This window comes from Zosterops lateralis (assembly GCF_965231275.1).
Source record: "Zosterops lateralis genome assembly, contig: HAP1_HAP1_SCAFFOLD_91, whole genome shotgun sequence".
NCBI classification, from domain to species: Eukaryota; Metazoa; Chordata; class Aves; order Passeriformes; family Zosteropidae; genus Zosterops; species Zosterops lateralis.
In genome coordinates this window covers 149,148-158,670 of record NW_028154584.1, presented here as the reverse complement: position 1 = coordinate 158,670, position 9,523 = coordinate 149,148, and positions in this window count along the sequence as shown.

Genomic DNA, 9,523 nt, shown 5'->3' with positions numbered 1-9,523 from the left:
CATCACTGACCACTGATGACCATCACTGACCATCACTGACCATCAGTGACCACTGGTGACCCTCAGTGACCTTTGCCCTCCCCCCCCTCAATAAAAGGTCGCGGTTCAACCCCGGAGCCTCCACTGGAATTTTTGGGGAAATTTGGGGGATTTTGGGGGGAATTTTGGTGGTTTTGGTGATTTTGGGAATTTTGGGGAATTTTTGGGGATTTTTGGGGATTTTTTGGGAATTTTTTTGGGGAAATTTTGGGGGGAAATTTGGGATTTTTTTGGGATTTTGGGGGGATTTTTTTGGGATTTTTTTGGGGATTTTTTAGAGATTTTTTGGGATTTTTTTTGGATTTTTTGGGATTTTTTTGGGGATTTTTTAGGGGATTTTTTTCGGATTTTTGGGGATTTTTTAGAGATTTTTTGGGGATTTTTTAGAGAATTTTTGGGGGATTTTTTTGGGATTTTTTTGGGATTTTTTTTGATTTTTTGGGATTTTTTTGGGATTTTTTTGGGATTTTTTTAGGGGATTTTTTTCGGATTTTTGGGGATTTTTTAGAGTTTTTTTGGGGATTTTTTAGAGATTTTTTGGGGGATTTTTTTGGGGATTTTTTTGGATTTTTTTTTGGATTTTTGGAGGGATTTTTGGAATTTTTTGGGGGATTTTTTTATGGGGGGAATTTTGGGATTTTGGGGGGATTTTTTGGGAATTTTTTGGGGGATTTTTTGGGATTTTTTTTGATTTTTTGGGGATTTTTTTTGGATTTTTGGGGGATTTTTTAGGGATTTTTTTGAGAATATTTGGGGGAATTTTTGGGGGGAATTTTGGGGGATTTTTTGAGGAATTATGGGGAATTTTTAAGGGTATTTTATGGGGAATTTTGGGGATTTTGGGGGGGATTTTGGGGACTTTTTGGAGGGAATTTTTGAGGGATTTTTGGGGAATTTTGGGGGGATTTTTTGGGGGAATTTTGGGGGATTTTTTGAGGAATTTTTTTGGGATTTTTTGGGGATTTTGGGGGAATTTTTTGGGGATTTTTTGGGGGAATTTTTTGGGGGATTTTGGGGAGATTTTGGGGGGATTTTTTGGAAATTTTTTTGTGGGTTTTTGGGGGGGAAGTTTTGGGAATTTTGGGGGAATTTTGGGATTTTAAAGGAAAAGGGACCCAAAATCTCCAAATTTGTAAGAAAAAAGGCCCCCAAATTGCCCAAATTCCAAAATTTGAGGGAAAAGGACCCAAATTCCTGAAAATTGAGATAAAAGGGACCCAAAATGACTCAAAAATGTCAAAATTTGAAGAAAAAAGGAGCCAAATTTTCCCCAAATCCCGAAATTGTGAGAAAAGGGACCAAAAATCAAAAAAATTAAGGGAAAAAGGGACCCAAAATGACCCAAAATCCCAAAATTCAGGGGAAAAGGGACTCAAAAATCTCAAATTTGGGCTCAAATCACCCCCAAAACCCCCAAATTTGTGCCTTAAAATCCCCCCAAAAAACCAAAAATGGGGATTAAAACGTCTCAAAATTCCCTCAGAACCCCCAAATTTGGATTTTAAAAAATGCCCAAAAAAATCCCAAAAAATCCCCAAAAAAATCCCACAAAAAAAAAACAAAAAAAAAATCTCAAAAAAAAAAAATATCCCAAATAATAATAACAAAAAAAATCTCAAAAAAAAAAATCCCCAAAAAATAATAACAAAAAAATCTCAAAAAAAAATTCCCCCAAAAATAACAAAAAAAAAATCTCAAAAAAAAAAAAAAAAAATCCCCCAAAAATAACAAAAAAATCTCAAAAAAAAAAAAAAATCCCTGAAAAATAATAATAATAAAAAAAGAATCCAAAAAAAAAAATCCCAAAAAATCCCCCCCAAAAAATAACAAAAAAAATCTCAGAAAAAAAAAAATCCCCAAAAAATAATAATAAAAAAATCCCAAAAAAAAAAAAAATCCCCCCCAAAAAAACAAAAAAATCTCAAAAAAAAAAAAATCCCCCAAAAATAATAATAAAAAAAGAATCAAAAAAAAAATCCAAAAAAATCCCCCTCTCCAAAACCCCCCCCCAAAAAAAAAAAAATTCTCAAAAAAAAAAAATCCCCCAAAAAAATACAAAAAAATCTCAAAAAAAAAAAATCCCCAAATAATAATAATAATAATAAAAGAATCAAAAAAAATCCCAAAAAAAATCCCCCCAAAAAATAACAAAAAATCTCAAAAGAAAAAATCCCCCAAAAATAACAAAAAAATCTCTCAAAAAAAATCCCCAAAAAATAATAATAAAAAAAGAATAAAAAAAAAATCCCAAAAAAATCCCCCCAAAAAAATCCCCCCCCAAAAAAATCTCAAAAAAAAAAAATCCCCCAAAAAATAACAAAAAAATCTCAAAAAAAATCTCCAAAAAATAATAAAAAAAGAATCAAAAAAAAAATCCCAAAAAAATCCCCCAAAAAATCCCCCCCCCAAAAAAATCTCAAAAAAAAAATCCCCCCAAAAAATAACAAAAAAAATCTCAAAAAAAAAAAAAAAAAATCCCCCCAAAAATAACAAAAAAACTCAAAAAAAAAAGTCCCAAAAATATAATAATAAAAAAAATTAAAAAAAAATCCCAAAAAAATCCCCCCCAAAAAACCCCCCCCAAAAAAAATAACAAAAAAATCTCAAAAAAAAAATCCCTAAAAATAATAATAAAAAAGATCCAAAAAGAATCCCAAAAAAATCCCCCCCCCAAAAAAAAATAAGGGCAAAAAAAAAACTTCTAAAAAAAAATCCCCATAATAACAAAAAAATCTAAAAAAAAAATCCCCCAAAAAATAACAAAAAAAATCTAAAAAAAAAAAAATCCCCCCAAAATAACCAAAAAAAATCTCAAAAAAAAACCCCTAAAAAATAATAATAAAAAAATCTCAAAAAAAAAAAAATCCCCCCAAAATAACCAAAAAAATCTCAAAAAAAAAAAAAATCCCCCAAAAATAATAATTATAAAAATCTCAAAAAAAAAAATTCCCCAAAATAATAATAATAATAAAAAAAGAATCCAAAAAAAAAAAAAAAATCCTAAAAAAAATCCCCCCAAAAAAAATCTCAAAAAAAAAAAAAAAAAATCCCCAAAAAAATAATAATAAAAAAAGAAAGACGAGGCATTTGGCTATTTTTCGAACACATATAATTAATACATCCCGAGATGCCAATTTAAAGACCATTTATCAAATTCATTTCTCCTCCAATTGCACGGTTTGGGAAATTTGTTTTGGTCAAGATTTTGCAAGAATCCTGCTTTCAAATCCGAATGGTCAGCCAGGTAGGTTAGTCTGGGGATGGTGAACGTTTTAAGGACATCAATTTTCTGTAGAGGTTTAAGTGGAGCTTTATCAATTCGTTCCAGCCAGAGTTCAATTTTTGTATGGAGGTCACATTTTGCTATTCTGGTCCAGGGGTCGATTTGCAGGTCCAGGTATTTTTCAGAGTCACCAGGGTCGATCATTTTCAGGGGTGTACCATTAATAGTCCAGGCAGCGCAGTCATTAACAGTGTAGGATTAACCACCTACCCGTAAAGAGACTCGTAGCGCACGAACAGTTCTACCCACAGACTTGGCAGCCAGCTGCTCCCTGCCTTTACCCGCACTGGAGTGAAGGTCTTCTTTTTTGATACTTGTGATAACATAGGGTTAAATTGATTTCTAAAATAGCAAGGGCCCAAAAGCAGGGATCGGCTCCACTTGTGACCAGGATGTTATTCCGTGCTATTGTTCTAATTAAATGAAGTATAAAGCATAACTTTGCACAGGTGGTAGGGGGAGAGAAAGGGGGAACCTTGGTAGAATGCACAGGCCCTAAAAGAATAAAGTTAGGTCAGGAGGATCTGTACCGATATAATCATTAGCAAGACGCATGCCAGAATTGTCAATTGTAATATCAGTTTGGTAACTAAATATGATTATTTTCTCCAACCAGAATCTTGAGCAAGAATCACACAGATTATTGTTCCTCGGGATGGAATCAATGGAACAATGGGGTTTAATGATTAACACGAATCCTTATGTAACAAGAAAGGTATAAAATTGTAACCATGAAGCATGTTGGACAAGCCGAGATCTGGGTCGTCCAAGACCCCCGGCTTCCAGAGCTCTGAAATAAAGCACCGCATACAATTTCGCGATTGTGTCTCCTTTCCTCGGCTAACACTTGGAGGGCCCCGGACAGGCCGGCCGCGGACAGCAGGTCTACCCGCAGGTTCCGTCCTCAGGAACTAAGTCCGAGCGCGGACACCTGGTCTACCCCAGCCGTCAGCGGCCAGGTACGGAGTCCGGCCGTGGACAGCCGGTCTACCCAAGAAACAAGCCAGGGCGCGGACAGCCGGTCTACCCAGGGGTTCATGAATCAAATACACACCGAGAGTCCTAGCTACTCCCTGCCTTTACCCGCACTGGAGTGAAGGTCTCCTTTTTAATACTTGGAGGGCCCCGGACAGGCCGGCCGCGGACAGCAGGTCTAGCCACGGGCTCGGCAGCCAGCTACGTACGCCCCCAGTTAAAGAGAGTCCTAGCTACTCCCTGCCTTTACCCGCACTGGAGTGAAGGTCTTCTTTTGATACGTGGAGGGCCCCAAACAGGCCGGCCGCGGACAGCAGGTCTACCCGCAGGTTCCGTCGTCAGGAACTAAGTCCGAGCGCGGACACCTGGTCTACCCCAGCCGTCAGAAGCCAGGTACCAAGTCCAGCCGTGGACAGCCGGTCTACCCAGGAACCAAGGCAGGGCGCGGACCGCCGGTCTACCCAGGGGTTCATGAATCAAATACACACCGAGAGTCCTAGCTACTCCCTGCCTTTACCCGCACTGGAGTGAAGGTCTCTTTTTGATACTTGGAGGGCCCCGGACAGGCCGGCCGCGGACAGCAGGTCTACCCGCAGGTTCCGTCGTCAGGAACTAAGTCCGAGCGCGGACACCTGGTCTACCCCAGCCGTCAGAAGCCAGGTACCGAGTCCGGCCGCGGACAGCTGGTCTACCCGAGAACCAAGCCAGGGCGTGGACAGCCGGTCTACCCAGGGGTTCATGAATCAAATACACACCGAGAGTCCTAGCTACTCCCTGCCTTTACCCGCACTGGAGTGAAGGTCTTCTTTTGATACGTGGAGGGCCCCAAACAGGCCGGCCGCGGACAGCAGGTCTACCCGCAGGTTCCGTCGTCAGGAACTAAGTCCGAGCGCGGACACCTGGTCTACCCCAGCCGTCAGAAGCCAGGTACCAAGTCCAGCCGTGGACAGCCGGTCTACCCAGGAACCAAGGCAGGGCGCGGACCGCCGGTCTACCCAGGGGTTCATGAATCAAATACACACCGAGAGTCCTAGCTCCTCCCTGCCTTTACCCGCACTGGAGTGAAGCTCTCCTTTTTGATACTTGGAGGGCCCCGGACAGGCCGGCTGCGGGGGAACAGGTCTAGCCACGGGCTCGGCAGCCAGCTACATACGCCCCCAGTTAAAGAGAGTCCTAGCTACTCCCTGCCTTTACCCGCACTGGAGTGAAGGTCTCCTTTTAGATACTTGGAGGGCCCCGGACAGGCCGGCCGCGAGGGAACAGGTCTACCCGCAGGTTCCGTCCTCAGGAACTAAGTCCGAGCGCGGACACCTGGTCTACCCCAGCCGTCAGCGGCCAGGTACGGAGTCCGGCCGTGGACAGCCGGTCTACCCAAGAAACAAGCCAGGGCGCGGACAGCCGGTCTACCCAGGGGTTCATGAATCAAATACACACCGAGAGTCCTAGCTACTCCCTGCCTTTACCCGCACTGGAGTGAAGGTCTCTTTTTGATACTTGGAGGGCCCCGGACAGGCCGGCCGCCGACAGCAGGTCTAGCCACGGGCTCGGCAGCCAGCTACGTACGCCCCCAGTTAAAGAGAGTCCTAGCTACTCCCTGCCTTTACCCGCACTGGAGTGAAGGTCTTCTTTTTGATACGTGGAGGGCCCCGGACAGGCCGGCCGCGGACAGCAGGTCTACCCGCAGGTTCCGTCCACATTACTAAGTCCGAGCGCGGACACCTGGTCTACCCCAGCCGTCAGCGGCCAGGTACGGAGTCCGGCCGTGGACAGCCGGTCTACCCGGGAACCAAGGCAGGGCGCGGACAGCCGGTCTACCCAGGGGTTCATGAATCAAATACACACCGAGAGTCCTAGCTACTCCCTGCCTTTACCCGCACTGGAGTGAAGGTCTTCTTTTTGATACTTGGAGGGCCCCGGACAGGCCGGCCGCGAGGGAACAGGTCTACCCGCAGGTTCCGTCCTCAGGAACTAAGTCCGAGCGCGGACACCTGGTCTACCCCAGCCGTCAGAAGCCAGGTACCGAGTCCGGCCGCGGACAGCTGGTCTACCCGGGAACCAAGGCAGGGCGCGGACAGCCGGTCTACCCAGGGGTTCATGAATCAAATACGCACCGAGAGTCCTAGCTACTCCCTGCCTTTACCCGCACTGGAGTGAAGGTCTCCTTTTTTATACTTGGAGGGCCCCGGACAGGCCGGCCGCGGACAGCAGGTCTACCCGCAGGTTCCGTCCTCAGGAACTAAGTCCGAGCGCGGACACCTGGTCTACCCCAGCCGTCAGCGGCCAGGTACGGAGTCCGGCCGTGGACAGCCGGTCTACCCAAGAAACAAGCCAGGGCGCGGACAGCCGGTCTACCCAGGGGTTCATGAATCAAATACACACCGAGAGTCCTAGCTACTCCCTGCCTTTACCCGCACTGCAGTGAAGGTCTCTTTTTGATACTTGGAGGGCCCCGGACAGGCCGGCTGCGGGGGAACAGGTCTAGCCACGGGCTCGGCAGCCAGCTACGTACGCCCCCAGTTAAAGAGAGTCCTAGCTACTCCCTGCCTTTACCCGCACTGGAGTGAAGGTCTCTTTTTGATACTTGGAGGGCCCCGGATAGGCCGGTCGCGGACAGCAGGTCTACCCGCAGGTTCCGTCCTCAGGAACTAAGTCCGAGCGCGGACACCTGGTCTACCCCAGCCGTCAGAAGCCAGGTACGGAGTCCGGCCGTGGACAGCCGGTCTACCCGGGAACCAAGCCAGGGCGCGGATAGCCGGTCTACCCAGGGGTTCATGAATCAAATACACACCGAGAGTCCTAGCTACTCCCTGCCTTTACCCGCACTGGAGTGAAGCTCTCCTTTTTGATACTTGGAGGGCCCCGGACAGGACGGCCGCGGACAGCTGGTCTACCCGCAGGTTCCGTCCTCAGGAACTAAGTCCGAGCGCGGACACCTGGTGTACCCCAGCCGTCAGCGGCCAGGTACGGAGTCCGGCCGTGGACAGCCGGTCTACCCAAGAAACAAGCCAGGGCGCGGACAGCCGGTCTACCCAGGGGTTCATGAATCAAATACACACCGAGAGTCCTAGCTACTCCCTGCCTTTACCCGCACTGGAGTGAAGCTCTCCTTTTTGATACTTGGAGGGCCCCGGACAGGCCGGCTGCGGGGGAACAGGTCTAGCTACGGGCTCGGCAGCCAGCTACATACGCCCCCGGTTAAAGAGAGTCCTAGCTACTCCCTGCCTTTACCCGCACTGGAGTGAAGGTCTTCTTTTTGATAATTAAAGGGCCCCAAACAGGCCGGCCGCGGACAGCAGGTCTACCCGCAGGTTCCGTCGTCAGGAACTAAGTCCGAGCGCGGACACCTGGTCTACCCCAGCCGTCAGCGGCCAGGTACGGAGTCCGGCCGTGGACAGCCGGTCTACCCAGGAACCAAGGCAGGGCGCGGACCGCCGGTCTACCCAGGGGTTCATGAATCAAATACACACCGAGAGTCCTAGCTACTCCCTGCCTTTACCCGCACTGGAGTGAAGGTCTCTTTTAGATACTTGGAGGGCCCCGGACAGGACGGCCGCGGACAGCAGGTCTACCCGCAGGTTCCGTCGTCAGGAACTAAGTCCGAGCGCGGACACCTGGTCTACCCCAGCCGTCAAAAGCCAGGTACCAAGTCCAGGCGTGGACAGCTGGTCTACCCGGGAACCAAGGCAGGGCGCGGACCGCCGGTCTACCCAGGGGTTCATGAATCAAATACACACCGAGAGTCCTAGCTACTCCCTGCCTTTACCCGCACTGGAGTGAAGCTCTCCTTTTTGATACTTGGAGGGTCCCGGACAGGCCGGCTGCGGGGGAACAGGTCTAGCCACGGGCTCGGCAGCCAGCTACATACGCCCCCAGTTAAAGAGAGTCCTAGCTACTCCCTGCCTTTACCCGCACTGGAGTGAAGGTCTCCTTTTTGATACTTGGAGGGCCCCGGACAGGCCGGCCGCGGACAGCAGGTCTACCCGCAGGTTCCGTCCTCAGGAACTAAGTCCGAGCGCGGACACCTGGTCTACCCCAGCCGTCAGCGGCCAGGTACGGAGTCCGGCCGTGGACAGCCGGTCTACCCAAGAAACAAGCCAGGGCGCGGACAGCCGGTCTACCCAGGGGTTCATGAATCAAATACACACCGAGAGTCCTAGCTACTCCCTGCCTTTACCCGCACTGGAGTGAAGGTCTCTTTTTGATGCTTGGAGGGCCCCGGACAGGCCGGCTGCGGGGGAACAGGTCTAGCTACGGGCTCGGCAGCCAGCTACATACGCCCCCGGTTAAAGAGAGTCCTAGCTACTCCCTGCCTTTACCCGCACTGGAGTGAAGGTCTTTTTGATACTTGGAGGGCCCCGGACACGCCGGCCGCGGACAGCAGGTCTACCCGCAGGTTCCGTCCTCAGGAACTAAGTCCGAGCGCGGACACCCGGTCTACCCCAGCCGTCAGCGGCCAGGTACGGAGTCCGGCCGTGGACAGCTGGTCTACCCAGGGGTTCATGAATCAAATACACACCGAGAGTCCTAGCTACTCCCTGCCTTTACCCGCACTGGAGTGAAGGTCTCTTTTTGATACTTGGAGGGCCCCAAACAGGCCGGCCGCGGACAGCAGGTCTACCCGCAGGTTCCGTCGTCAGGAACTAAGTCCGAGCGCGGACACCTGGTCTACCCCAGCCGTCAGAAGCCAGGTACCAAGTCCAGCCGTGGACAGCCGGTCTACCCGGGAACCAAGGCAGGGCGCGGACCGCCGGTCTACCCAGGGGTTCATGAATCAAATACACACCGAGAGTCCTAGCTACTCCCTGCCTTTACCCGCACTGGAGTGAAGGTCTTCTTTTTGATACTTGGAGGGCCCCGGACAGGCCAGCCGCGGACAGCAGGTCTACCCACAGGTTCCGTCCTCAGGAACTAAGTCCGAGCGCGGACACCTGGTCTACCCCAGCCGTCAGCGGCCATGTACGGAGTCCGGCCGTGGACAGCCGGTCTACCCAAGAAACAAGCCAGGGCGCGGACAGCCGGTCTACCCAGGGGTTCATGAATCAAATACACACCGAGAGTCCTAGCTACTCCCTGCCTTTACCCACACTGGAGTGAAGGTCTCTTTTAGATACTTGGAGGGCCCCGGACAGGACGGCCGCGGACAGCAGGTCTACCCGCAGGTTCCGTCGTCAGGAACTAAGTCCGAGCGCGGACACCTGGTCTACCCCAGCCGTCAGAAGCCAGGTA